At 40.7% G+C, this 14,770-nt stretch overlaps 1 long non-coding RNA gene across 1 annotated transcript; it reads left to right on the forward strand.

Annotated features, from left to right (window-relative positions):
- The first annotated feature begins 3,567 nt into the window (after window positions 1–3,567).
- LOC126819462 (uncharacterized) lies at window positions 3,568–11,427 on the forward strand. The gene is made up of 3 exons (XR_007679636.2): window positions 3,568–3,649; window positions 6,306–6,483; window positions 11,217–11,427. It is a non-coding gene; the product is annotated as an uncharacterized LOC126819462 (long non-coding RNA).
- The last annotated feature ends 3,343 nt before the right edge of the window (window positions 11,428–14,770 follow it).

The raw sequence follows: 14,770 nt of genomic DNA on the forward strand, positions 1-14,770 counted from the left end.
AATCTGCGTATATATTTTAAAGTAGCTATGTCTCTAACTCAATATCATCCAAAGTCTTACACGTTAAAAACACGATTAATTTATCAGTTTAAATCAACATTGATGTTGTGATCTTACCGGGAAAAGGTAGGCTTCTGATATCCAATATTTAAGACAAAAAAAAACATTTTACCATTGGTACACGAATCGTGTACCATAGTGTGACCCAGCGTCATGTGTAACTAATGTCAAACGGTGACGCCATAACTTATCTGGAGAGCATGCGCAATAGACTGGAAAAATCAGACGCTAGAAATTTCCATTCGGTTGAGACTCATGCCGTATTTCGCTGGACATAACTGATTTGAAATTAGAGTCAAAACGGAAACAATTGAATGTAAATCAGTTTATATACAATCAGATTACATTATTATGTCAATTTCTAGGTCCCAAATATTAGCAATTTAGCTCCTTTAACGTGTATAAATCTTGAGAAATTTAATATTTTAGCGTAAATGAAAATGACACATCAAGATTTTGAGTTTGATCATGCCGAGGTAAAAATCATATGTGATCGCCTCTCCTACATTTAAACGCCTAAATTCCTCAAATAGTGATAAAATCCAAATTTTAATAAATACTTCAATTTTTTATGCAAAGACATTGGTCAATCTATTCCCAGTTTGACGTTTGATCTTAATGCTTAAGGAAAGATTTATCAACGGCTAGGGGGTTGGATGGCTGAATGGTTAGCGTGCGCGCGCTGTATCGTAAAGTCTGTCATTGAGTCAACTGGCGTGGTTTCGAATCCCCGGTTGTACGTGGCAAGGAGTAGGGTCGCCTGTCCAACCTCGTGGGTTTTCTCCGGGTCCTCCGGTTTCCTCCCACTGCTAAGACCCCTACGCGCAAGCGAATTATTGAAATAAAATTAAACCATATGTTAGTCCCGAAATGACCTAGTTTGTGTCGAGTGGACGTTAAACACCATTTTTCTCTCTCTCTCTCTCTCTCTCTCTCTCTCTATCAACGGCTACCTTATGGACCTTTTAAAGAGGCATTATGGAAGATTAGATAAAGAGCTGGCAGTTTAATAATTAAAAACTAGATAATGTCAAGGAAATATCCTGAAAATTTCAATCTAATTCCTCCACTCTGAACCGAAATATTACCATTTGAATTTTAGGCCTAGCCTCGATCATCATTACGAAAAGCGGTACGATAAAAACAGTCTCGATTATCCATTTCTGAATGATCAACAATGAGCGTTGGGCAGCAGATCGGATCCAAATCCAGTGAAAATCAGACACAAGACGGCATAGAGAGTTGATTAAGTTCTTTTCATGTTAATAAATGTCTAATTAATAGTTTTATGTAACATTTCGGGCCCTAAGAAAGACTCGCAATAGGCAGATTTAAGTGAAAAGATTATACCCAGTCTAGATGCATATGCCCCACTATTGTTGCTAGTCGTAACGCCGGTTACCTAACCACGTGACATTGTAAATCTCCAGGGCCCTGTTTCTCGAAATCTTAACTAATGATAAAATCCAAATTTTAGTAAATACTTCAATTTTGATTGGCTAAGCACTAAAATCAATCTAATATTATCCAATCAAAGTACTAAAATTTGGATTTTATCTTAGTTAAAAGTTCGTGAAACAGGCCCCTGACTTCTTTTTTAAGCAGAAATTTCCACATTTGTTCCCCAAGGAGATTTATTTCACACCAAAATGGAAGCTAAGCCAGTTAAAACTATAGATGGAGGTGGTAATGTAATGAAGCTAACGAAGATTGGTGATAGATTGCTGACTAAAAATTTAGCTAAAATGTGGTGGGGTATGTGTGATGTAAAAGCAAGAGTTGATGACGTGTTTATTGTGGAGTATCTCAAGTCAGGTGAAGCATCTTCTTTTGAATAATTAAAACAATAGAAGCTAGAGTTTCTTTCTTTGGGTTCTGGTCATTTAGACGACGTTTCATCCAGGTTTTAAGTTTCTGATTAACGCACAGAAATGTTCTTTGTCTTCAAACAGTGGCATGTTATCGTTATTTTAAATTTTTGACATTAATTTATGTCTATTTTTAATGTACAGGACATCATTGGGTGTATGAAATTGTGTCTATGCTACGTAGTGGACAAACTGAGCTAATGCCCAGTACTATGGAATCAACTCATATGGAAGCACTGAGCCCAGCAATGGTGGATCAGATGCCATCACCAAGAACTCTGTGTACACATCGCTACCCTGCCGAATTACCACATAATCTGACAGATTTGAAATGTAAAATAATTCTACTGATAAGAAATCCAAAAGATGTATGCGTTTCTGATTTTAACTTCCTGCGAGAAATAAAATCATTAGAGTATGAGGGGTCATTTAGCGACTTCATTTCCTTATTCAAAAGAGGTGATGGTAAGTAGGCTACTGTTATTTTTATATCATGGACCGGGATTTATAGGTAATGGAGCAATCGTGGGTTCCCTGTGTTGGTTAATTACGAGATCCAGTTTCAGTTCCCAGATTGTTTCCATGTTACCCCGACCAAAGCTCTTCCAATCACTCAATCGTTGCTGTGGATGCTTCGAGCAACTTCCGTCGACTGAATCTTTTGGCAATTTGCGGACTAGCACCCTGTCTGTATAATTCTAACATAGAGATCATTGCTTCAATAGATTATGCGTTATGAAGCTATCAAGAAAGCGAAGTGACTAACGCAAAAGGAAAACACGAGGCGTTGGTCGTCTTTTCGACGAACTTTAACAGGGATAAATGACATCAGATTTTATTAATAGACCAATTATATGTAAAAGAGCACACTGATCCGCAGTGAATATTTGCTAGGCCGCTACAATCACTGATAAGGATGACATCGATGCGGCTTAATGAGCCAGAAATATTAACTTTTTTCCTGCGACAAATTAAATTCTAAAACATTTTTTTTATGTATTGGAAAAATAAATAAAGGCGTTTGACGTATTTGTAGGTAAAAATTATTTCCTATTTAGTGTAAATGGGTATTAAAATGACTAAAATGCAGCATTCTCTCCGAAGCAGTAACGTCTTATGTAAACAATGCACGCGCCATTCAGCCGATGATTGACGCCGCGTGCTGTGACAGCACGTGTTAAGGCAGTCATCTTTGACAGAGATATATCACTAGACTCGTAATTCTCTGTGAAACAGATTGGTAAAAGAGGTGATCGGTAAGGGAATGCACGAAAGATAAATAACAAATAGAGTACTCTCCCGCGAACTACATAACTACATGATGAACCAAGTGATAGACAACCCAACCTTTCTGATCATCCCTCAAACCTATACACTACAAAGAATTAATATCATCTGTCATTTAGACTCTCCAGGGGATGATTGAAGTCTACGACCAGCGTTTCATCCACCTTGTCGGTTAACACGGCGACCGGTTACGACTACAAACATATGCTTTGTCATCAATTATTCCATTTAAGCATCGATTAGAACAACCATCATCACCTGCACATAAATAAATGATGACCCAAGTGATTGACAACCCAGCCTTTTTTGTATGTTTGTCTTATTTTACAGTCCTCTTTAACTCGTGGGATACTCATTTTCTTCATTGGAAAAAGTTTAAATGTGAAAATCTAAACTACCCCATACATACAGTTAGGTATGAAGACTTGAAAACGGTAAGTGTTCGCCAATTTCGTATCAATTCTTTTCTTAGAAAACACATTTTTTAAAAAGGTCCATTACCAAAATACACGTACATAGTCTTCGGAACCTCAATAATTTGCAAATATGTGAATATCAGTGTACAAATATGTGCTAATTAGTGTAAGAAGTGGACCTGAAACAGGTCGTAGGAACCATATTTCGATTGACTACGCCGACAGAACCCCTCCGCCCCTCATTATTTACGTTAATGATTGCAAACAAAGTTAGGGGAGCAGAAATATGAGCGCTCGTTTTAGTTAATGAAATATACTAAACAGCAAAAAAATAAAATAAAAAAAAGTGTCAGCACGATTTCAAAACCAGAGAGGCACTTTAGTCAAATCATTCTAGAAAACGACTTACTGGTTTAAACATATTTTATTGCAAATAACTTACTAAGGGATTAGGACAATTTATAAAAATTATGAACCTTCTCCCGGGGAATAATATAATATAATATTATATAATATATGAGGGCAGAACAAACATTTAACATACACTAAATACAGCTATATACAATATATACACATATTTATAATTATCTATCATCTATTTATTGTTTTGATATAAATAAGATCATTATCATTTTACTAAATTAAGCATCTAATATAAACTATAATCATAAATATGTGTTTATCTAAATAAAGTAATAAATATGAGGGTGTGATTGTGAGGATGTACATTAATCAATAAAGAATGGATCAAAGCAATTCTTTGTGAACAGTATGTTGACACATCAGTGATTAATTCATCACAATTCCAAGACATTACGGGGAGGTTTAGTGTATGTACACAGTCTATACATCAGTATCTGGTGTGTCCACCGCGAGTGTCAATAACAGATAAACGCCATTGACACCTGGAACCACACTCTCAGAAATGCCTGGCACAATCCATCGGCTGTGTTTGGTCTCGGTACGACGTTATTTAAGTCTCCTCTGAATTTCATCACAAAGATGTTCAATCGGGTTTAAGTCCGGACTAAGGGCTGGTCAGTGCATAACGTTGACACCGTTCTGCTGTAGAAAGTCCCGAATAACTCTGGCGTTGTGGGCACGGGCGTTGTCATGCTGGAAAAGGTTGTTTCGATGACGTGCGAAATGTCTGGGGTCTGAAAAGTTGATCGATGTAGTTCACTGCTGTGATGCCGCCTCTTCTCCCTGGACCAAGATTTTGGAACACCAAAGGACCCACTCTCTGGCTCAAGCCGATCCTACCCCAAACCATTATGCTTGAACCTCCCCATGAGTCTCGTTCCATGACACATTGGTCAGAATAACGCTGGCCACGTCAACGCCATATTCTGGTCCTGCCATCTGCAGTTGATACGCAATACCGACTCTCATTTGCCTGTGCTGTCAGTTCTGGTGTTGTTGGGCAAACTGTAGACGCTCACGTCGATGGCGAGGGGTGAGGATCGGTCCACGGTAAGGTCTACGACAATGGATGTTCTCTCTGGTGAGACGTCGGCGCACTGTATCGGTACTGATGAGTCTTCCGTGTGTTCCCACTGTCTGACGTGCTGTCTCATATGCCTGTGTGAAGGGGTTCTGGGCGTGCTATCGCACAACATGGCGGTCTTGTCGCCTTGTGGTAACCCTTGGTCTACCAGTTCGGGATCGATCATCTGTGCTGTTGGCCGCTGCTGTTGGTCGCCCGAAAGCGTTGCTGAAGCCTGTAGATGGTACGAACTTTGACCTGGAAGTGATTGGCAACGGCTTGGGCATGGTGGCCAGCGTCGAGTCTTCCAAGCGCCTGGTTCCTCTGAGCTGTCGTGAGTCGTGGCATGCTGCTGACGTTGTAGTGTGAATGATTCAACCAGTTAAGGGGGTGCATTTTAAAGGGCTGGCCCCGGTTAACAGCACGTGCAGCATAAGTTACATGAAAATCATGGAGAACACATTAGCAACTCAGAAGTCAGGTTGCGTTTTTTAGAACATTTTCTGGGTTCTCTTTTTGGGAAGGAGCCTTATTGCTCAGGTAAAGTTGGAGATGTGGTCACAAATATTCAATAAAACATTTGGCAAGTTTTATGCAATGCGTCTATTCAGAGTAACATACTAACCTGGCGTTTCTTTTGTTGCTTAGTATATCTCTATACTGCAGTATATACTACCATAACGGGTGGCGTGGCGTGGGGGGTAGGGGTGGTGGGTCTAGGGTGGCTAGTGGTTAGTGCGTTTGACTTTCGGGGGGCGGGGAGGGAGTGGGGGATAGGTTATGATTTCTATTTATCAGCGCTGAATAGATGTGCAATACCCAATTAGAATCTTTGAATCTCTGTCGATTTCTATGGAATTACGTTACTTTCTAATACAACTTATTATAACCGTGGCCTATCTATTTATAGGGGTGTTGGATGACCGAATGGTTAGCGCGTACGCGTTTTATCATTCGGCGAGTCAACTGGCGTGGTTTCGTTTCACGTGTGTACGTGACAAGGAGTAGGGTCCCCTGTCCAACCTCGTTTATCCCCACTGCTAACGACCCCTACGTACAAGCGAATTATTGAAATATAATTGAACCATAACCCAATCTCTCTCTCTCTCTCTCTCTCGCAAGTAGATCATCTGTGTTAATAATCGTTTTGGTGTGTCCTGACATATTATGGATTCCTCTTTCTTTCAGAGACCAGTTGAGGAGATTAAAAAGATGGCTGACTTTCTGGATATTGAATGTTCAGAAAAGATGTGTCAAGACATTGCCATGGCAACCGACTTTTCTAAAATGAAACAACAGAAGGAATCGCTTACCCACCGATTGATATCTATATATAAAAGTGAAAAAGAAGTAATTTATAGAAAAGGTAAATACGACAAAACAGATATTTAATTCACTGTGTCGCGGTTTAGCTTGGCACAGTACTGTTTATAGTGGGGCGGTTAAGGAAGAATTTTTGGTAGAATCGTACATTTTGGGTTAAAAGCATGAAACTTGGCACACAGATGGCATCAACCCTACTGATTATTTTGGGATGTGGATCCACCTCAGCAGCTCCCCCTGGTGGTCGTTACGGCCATCTTTTCCAAAATGGCCGCCTATTCATTGATATACATATAACAAGGGGTGTCACAATAAGACATTTTTTTAACAAATCATTTCAGGCCAGCAATTTCCAAATGCAAAATTGCTAGCTGAACACGATTTTTGAAAAAAGATTTATCTATGACGTCATTTTCGTTTGGGGTTTGCCTGATTTCAAAAATGGCCGCCAAAATTTGAAGAAAAATGAATTTCCAGATAGGATGGGTGATTATCACGCAATGTATGCCTTGTAATATATCAAATATAAGGTATTTGTTGTAATTGAACTGAAAAATAATCTCTAAAACTAGTTTCCCCGAATCCAAGATGGCGGAAATTCAAAATGGCGGCCAAAATATACCCAAAATGGCGGATTGATCAGATTAAAGTCATTTCACTGTTTGATTTGGTTTGTAATATATAATTTAAAGGGTTACATTGTCACTGAACTTAAAATTAATCTAAATAAAAAAATAGTTTCCAAAATCCAAGATGGCGGAAATTCAAAATGGCAACCAACATTTATCTAAAATGGCCGATTTGTCAGATAAAAGTCATTTCACTCTTTGATTTGGTTTGTAATATGTAATATAAAGAGTTTTCAAAGTCATTGAACTTAAAATCAATCTAAAAAAAGAGTTTCCAAAATCTAAGATGGCGGAAATTCAAAATGGCGGCCAGAATTTTCCAATAATGATCAAATTTTAGGATAATCGTGAATTTTCTGTATGATATGCCTTGTAATATGTCCTTTATTAAGTTTTCAGTGTCAGTGAATTTGATAATTGTAGATGATTGTTTCAGAAAAAAGGGGCAATCATCAATCTTTCTATTGGATTGGTTTATAATAGCAAGTGTAACAATGTAAAGTTCAGTGACAATGTAAACCCTTTAAATTATATATTACAAACCAAATCAAACAGTGAAATGACTTTAATCTGATCAATCCGCCATTTTGGGTATATTTTGGCCGCCATTTTGAATTTCCGCCATCTTGGATTAGGGGAAACTAGTTTTAGAGATTATTTTTCAGTTCAATTACAACAAAAACCTTATATTTGATATATTACAAGGCATACATTGCGTGATAATCACCCATCCTATCTGGAAATTCATTTTTCTTCAAATTTTGGCGGCCATTTTTGAAATCAGGCAAACCCCAAACGAAAATGACGTCATAGATAAATCTTTTTTCAAAAATCGTGTTCAGCTAGCAATTTTGCATTTGGAAATTGCTGGCCTGAAATGATTTGTTAAAAAAATGTCTTATTGTGACACCCCTTGTTATATGTATATCAATGAATAGGCGGCCATTTTGGAAAAGATGGCCGTAACGACCACCAGGGGGAGCTGCTGAGGTGGATCCACATCCCAAAATAATCAGTAGGGTTGATGCCATATATGTGCCAAGTTTCATGCTTTTAACCCAAAGTGCACGATTTTTTGCTTAACCGCCCCACTATTGTAGTTCAAAATGAAAATATACTATTCAAAAAAAGTAGGGGATATTTGATTTTTAAGTGTTATTAAAGTCACCTAATGAAACTGACGAAGAAACAAATGACAAAATGAAATGAAGTTCACATTCATCGATTTATTCCAAATGATCGTTAGACTAAGTAAGGCACAGACTGACCATTATAAGGGTAAAATGATACCCGGGGTCAAACAGCAAAGTTACCACAGCATCACAACCAAGTCAGTAACGGGTAAATCCTCCTCTGTTTGCCAAACAAGCATTGATCCGACGTGGCATACTCCTAATGAGACGTCTAAGGTCATTTTGGTCCAGATTGTCCCATTCCTGTTGCAACGCAGCAGCAAGTTCTTGGACATTGGCAGGACGTTGTTGACGTTGACGTAACCTCTGTCCAAGCATGTCCCAGACATGCTCGATGGGGGAGAGGTCGGGACTCAGTGCTGGCCATGGTAATGTGGTGATGTTCTGTTGTTGGAGGTAACCTGTAACGATCCTGGCCCTGTGACATCTTGCGTTGTCATCCTGGAAGATGAATTGGCGGCCATGACGTCGTGCGAACGGCACAACATGGACTGCCAAGATGTTGTCCCGGTAGTACTGGCCTGTAACACGCCCTGCAACAACATGTAAAGCCGTTCTTCCAGCAACAGTGATGCCTCCCCACACCATAACAGAACCACCCCCAAATCGATCATGTCTGATGACGTTAACGTCTTGGAAGCGCTCGTTTCGACGACGCCACAACCTCCTACGTCTGTCCAAAAAATCAACAGTGAACCTTGACTCATCTGAAAACATCACATTGCTCCAGCGTCGATTATCCCAGTGTTGACGATCCCTACACCAACGACGTCTTGCCTGAATGTGATGATCTCTCAAACAAGGGATCACGCGAGGACGTCGGGCGCGAAGGTGACCCCTATGCAGTCGATTCCGAATCGTCTGGCCACTCACTTTCACACCAGTGTCTGTTTGAAGACGAGCGCTGATCTGATTTGCTGTGATGACACGATTTCTCAAGGCCAAGGTACGGATAAATCGATCCTGGGCTTAGGTTGTCGCCCTTGGTCGACCTGAGCGTGGTCTGTCCTGTACAGATTGTGTATCACGGTATCTGGACCATAGCCTGCTTATGACAGACTGAGAAACATTCATCGTCCGCGCCACAACCGCCTGTGTTGTGCCGATCTGTAGCATGCCAAGGGCACGTAACCTTTCATTTTGGGTAAGCCGACGCATATCAAAATTTGTTTTCTGGTCACTAAAACAATTAAACTGATGTTTCCACCCTGGAATTCAATGCCACAATGACTGTAACATTCAAAGTCAGAGTCGTGCAAATCTTGGGTTGGACCCCCATGATGATCCCAAGCATCACCTGCATTCCATGCGGTAGCTATTGGTGCGTTTGGGCGTCACATGTAACTGGAAATGTTTCTTCTGTTAGGTTCTATAGTGACTTTTTTCGTAGTCATTTGCATATTTTAGTATTATGCTCCCAAAATCAAATATCCCCTACTTTTTTTGAATAGTATATAATAAAAGGCCTACGCAATATAGAACTTAGCAGCTTAGTAGTTCTAATAGTGAAGGGGGTTTGGATGGCCGAATGGTAAGCACGTGCGCGCTGTATCATTGAGTCAACTGGCGGAGTTTCGATTCCCCGGTTTCCCCCCACTGCTAAAGACCCCTACACGCAAGGGAATTATTGAAATAAAATCAATAGTCCAAAAATGACCTAGTCTGTGTCGAGTGGACGTTAAACTCTCTCTCTCTCTCTCTTTCTCTCTCTAAAGCGAAAACAAATCTAACAAACCGGGTACCTAGTCAAACCGGTTACCAAGTCAAATCGTGACAATGGTAAACAAAGAAGCTTAGGGTTTTATATATATAACCAATGGTCTCAGAAGATTTTAAAAAAAAACGAATTCTAATAGATCGACCGCTATCTATTGACACCAACAGCACACAGACTGGAGTACCCCGCGTCAATTCCAAAATAAATAAACCGCACATATTATTTAATTAAATTGATTATCTAACTTAGTCATGGTATTGATATATTGTCAACCTATATAAACCACTTTCCTTCAATTAGAATCAGGGGTATCGTTCCTCAAAGCATCAACCAAACAAAAAACTTATCTCCGCTTAGCCTTGGCAGACATTATAATCATTGAACTCCGTCAAGACATTCACGGAATGAACATCTACACCAAGTTATTGTGTTACAAAGTCTCAACCAATGAAATTCATTATCACACTGCTTAACCTGAGCAAAAATTGTTCTTTATCGAACTTAGTCAAGGCATTGTTGTAATGAACTAACTGTACACCAAGTTTCACTACTCTCGCTTAATGAGAATCAAGGTTATCGTGTCCGAAAGCAGTGACAAATCAAATGGCTTGTATTCGCTTCGCCTAACCAGAAAATGTCCATCGTCGAATTCAGTTAGACATTCGCCTTATAAACAGCTCCACCAAGTGTGAACATTTAGTTCTCGCTCAATTAGAAGAAGAGTTATTGTGTCACAAAACGACAGACATAGATAAGGACGGATGGACGAGGCTATTTAAATAGTTCGCTGCTTTCTTCGAAAGGCGTCAGTACAGAAAAGTAGGAAATGAAATGAAATACGATGGTTTAACGTCCTACTGTTCTGCTCCGAATTGGACTAATGAAGATGGGCATACGCAATACAGTGGTCTACGGCGTACTCTTATATCGAATTCCAACTATAAAGGGATCTTTTACGTGCACGTCAATGTGTACGCGGGACCCCGGTTTTCCGGCCCACCTGAACGACTGGGCAGCTGTCTTTGTCAGACCCTCCGTCGTCCTGCACCACTGACAAGGAAAGGAAACCATGCCGGAAAATCCCGAAGAACTTTCTCGGCCAACACCGGGATCGAACCCGCGACCACAAGGATAGCCACCGTGGCTCGCCGGAAAAATAAAACGTTAAACCTAATTTCATTTCTTCGAAAGGCGGACGACAAGAACAACAGCTTACAATTTTCTATGTTTATTTCAGGACAAATAGGAGACTGGAAAAATAATTTTTCATCTGCAGAATCAGAATCCTTTGATGCTTATTATCGTGGTATATTAGATCCTCTTGATCATATATATCTCACAGATAAACCTTCACCTGAACAATCAAACTAAACTTGTGGTATATTAGATCACCTTGATCAACTGATCAATCAAACTAAACTCGTGGTATATTAAACCCTCTTTATCAACTGAACAATCAAACTAAACTATGAAAATTATTGATATTATCAGAACAGCATCTGTGAAATTTTCTGTACTGGTAAATGAAAAATTGACATTAAATCGTGTATGTAATATTGGATAATAAAATAAAATTATAAATTTACTAGCAGGATACCCGGCTTCGCTCGGGGGTCATAACTCCGAAACCGGAAGTGGTAGACTAACGCCACCTGGCCTATGTTACTCCCCGGTCCGAGCTACCCCTATACCCCAAATTTCAGACTCGGGGCAGACCTAGTGTAGCCGCCAACCCCGAACAGACCGGCTTCGCTCGGGGGTCATAACTCCGAAACCGGAAGTTGTAGACTAACGCCACCTGGCCTATGTTACTCCCCGGTCCGAGCTACGCCTATATCCCGAATTTCTGACTCGGGGCAGACCTAGTGTAGCCGCCAACCCCGAACAGACTTCGCTCGGGGGTCATAACTCCGAAACCGGAAGTGGTAGACTAACGCCACCTGGCCTATGTTACTCCCCGGTCCGAGCTACCCCTATACCCCAAATTTCAGACTCGGGGCAGACCTAGTGTAGCCGCCAACCCCGAACAGACCGGCTTCGCTCGGGGGTCATAACTCCGAAACCGGAAGTGGTAGACTAACGCCACCTGGCCTATGTTACTCCCCGGTCCGAGCTTCCACTATACCCCAAATTTCAGACTCGGGGCAGATGTAGCCGCCAACCCCGAACAGACAGACTTCGCTCGGGGGTCATAACTCCGAAACCGGAAGTGGTATACTAACGCCACCTAGCCTTTGTTACTCCCCGGTCCGAGCTACCCCCTATACCCCGAATTTCAGACTCGGGGCAGACCTAGTGTAGCCGCCAACCCCGAACAGACCGGCTTCGCTCGGGGGTCATAACTCCGAAACCGGAAGTGGTAGACTAACGCCACTTGGCCTATGTTACTCCCCGGTCCGAGCTACCCCAAGACCCCAAATTCCAGACTCGGGGCAGACCTAGTGTAGCCGCCAACCCCGAACAGACAGACAGACAGACAAACGACAGTCACAAATATATATATAGATAGACATATTATACAGCCCAGATCCTATGTGATTTTAATTGTATATTTGTAAAATTAGATACAAATAATATTATGTTTTGATAAACCATCGATCAGACAGATGGCCGAGACAGTCCTGATCTCTTGGTAGTGTTTGGTATAGATATATATATTGATTTGATTTAAATTAAATTTAAAGTTAATTTGAATTTTTAATTTGCATATTTAACATACATTATATGGGAATATTCATTAATTGTATATTCTCTATCATTAAATACTACACCACATACACAATAAATAAATAACACCATTAAATATCTTGTAAAAATACTGGTCATTGTAAAGTTATTTTAAGGTCCAATTCTAAAGTGGCGCATTTCCATTTCTACCGGGCTCAATGGCGCATTAGGAGAGCTTCTATATAGTAATAAATGTCCATGTGTAAAGCACTAGATCCACAAATCGTGCTCAAAGCGCTCGATCTTATCTTAATGCGCCATAACTTAGAGTGGATCTGCCGAGTCTCGTCCGGTTTGTCGATACGATTCGTCCTCTTATGACTGGAATTTTAAAGAGAACCACTAGAAACTACACCCTCTAGTGTGTTCGCAAGGTTTTCGGCAAAGTCGCGGAATGTTGATTAGAGTTTGCCCTCTCATGACCCTAATGCTTCCTTCCAGTTTTGAAAAGGATCCGTTAAATCCATAGCCTCTATTGCGTTCACAAGGTTTCGGAAAAGAGGCATAACTCCCATGACCACAGTGCTGTGCAAAAAAAAAATTGAATATCGATAGGGTTAATCCTATCATGTCTTCAATGCTTCACACCACATTTGAGGACAATTCGTCCAAGACTGAAATGTGGACGCATTCAAATGACCTGCTGTACTACTGATAAAAGATTTCTTGAATTCGACAGATCTTTTCGTGAAGTATATTTTCGATTTTTAGCATCTCTGAGAATGTGTATTTCATTGTTCTTTGCTTTGTTTTTGGATTTTATTGTTCTCTTCAAAACTGTCAACTAATGTTAGACTTGCGGAGTTTTCAGAAAATGATATGAAATGGGGGTTAACGTCCTCCTCTTCTGTCCCGACTGGGCTAATGAAGTCGGGCATACGCCATACGGTGCTATGAGGGGTATTTTGCCCGGACAGCGGCACTACGGCTTTCTCTTACAAGACAGCGCGGGAGCGCCGCGCCCCGCCCTAAAGTGTGCTGTGAAGGGAAGTGTGTCTACTCTTATTTTTGTCTTAAGGGTTCTTTTACTGGTGCTCGGTTTTTATACGCCCACATTGAACTATTATTTACTTCTAGAGTTATCGCCCCTATCGTCTGTTCTGTGTGTACATGCATAATTTAAATTAATAAAATTAAGAAACTTATTTCCCTTAATGACATCTAGAGTACTTGTGGGGGGCCAATGGTTAGCACGTACGCGCTGTATCATACGGTCTGTCCTTGAGTCAACTGCATGGGTTTCGATTCCTCGGCTGTACGTGACAAGGAGTAGGGTCGCTTGTCCAACCTCGTGGGTTTTCTCCCCTCCTTCGGTTTGCTCCCAAGCTTAAGAGCCCTACGCGCAAGCGAATTATTGAAATAAAATTGAACCGTGTGTTATAGTCCCGAAATGACCTAGTTTGTGTCGAGTGGACATTAAACCCCACCTCTCTCTCTCTCTCTCCCTCTCTCTCTCTCTCACTTTATTGACCATTTTGAATGATCTATCTGAAAAATCTTATCTTCCGATCTGTATGAAATTTATATGTATTATTTAGATCAGTCAAACAAAGATGTTGTATTATAAGGTCCAGGATTTCAATAATTACCGTAGATAATTTCTTGAGTTATGGCCCTTATTTTACTTTGTTGACCTTGTTAACGCACTATATGCGTGCGGCAACCTTTGTCGACGACCTCGGCGATTTAGCTGTTGTGGGTGGATGTTTCGTTGCCTGACAGCCCCTCTTTCAACTAAGCACTCTCATCAAACAAAGCTCAATCTGAGATGAAGCTTGTCAGTGGGGGCATATGAAGGCTAAATCTATTTGTTAAGGTCAGCTCAATTTTTGTCAAGGTCGTTGAGATGTAAATCAGGTTATAGCACGTGTTTGTTGGCGAGATTGAAGGTTGGGGTTAGGATAAGCATTGGGGTTAGCTCATGGGTTAGGGGGTTGGGGTTAGCGCTAGCCCTGTTTACATATCGGGACCTATGACGAACAATTGAGCTGGCCATATCATTTAGCATTAACCGGCATAAGCATGCATGTTCTGTACACCTTGGTGTAGTTTTGAACACCCCCC

This window comes from Patella vulgata, chromosome 4, assembly GCF_932274485.2.
Source record: "Patella vulgata chromosome 4, xgPatVulg1.2, whole genome shotgun sequence".
Lineage (NCBI taxonomy): Eukaryota > Metazoa > Mollusca > Gastropoda > Patellidae > Patella > Patella vulgata.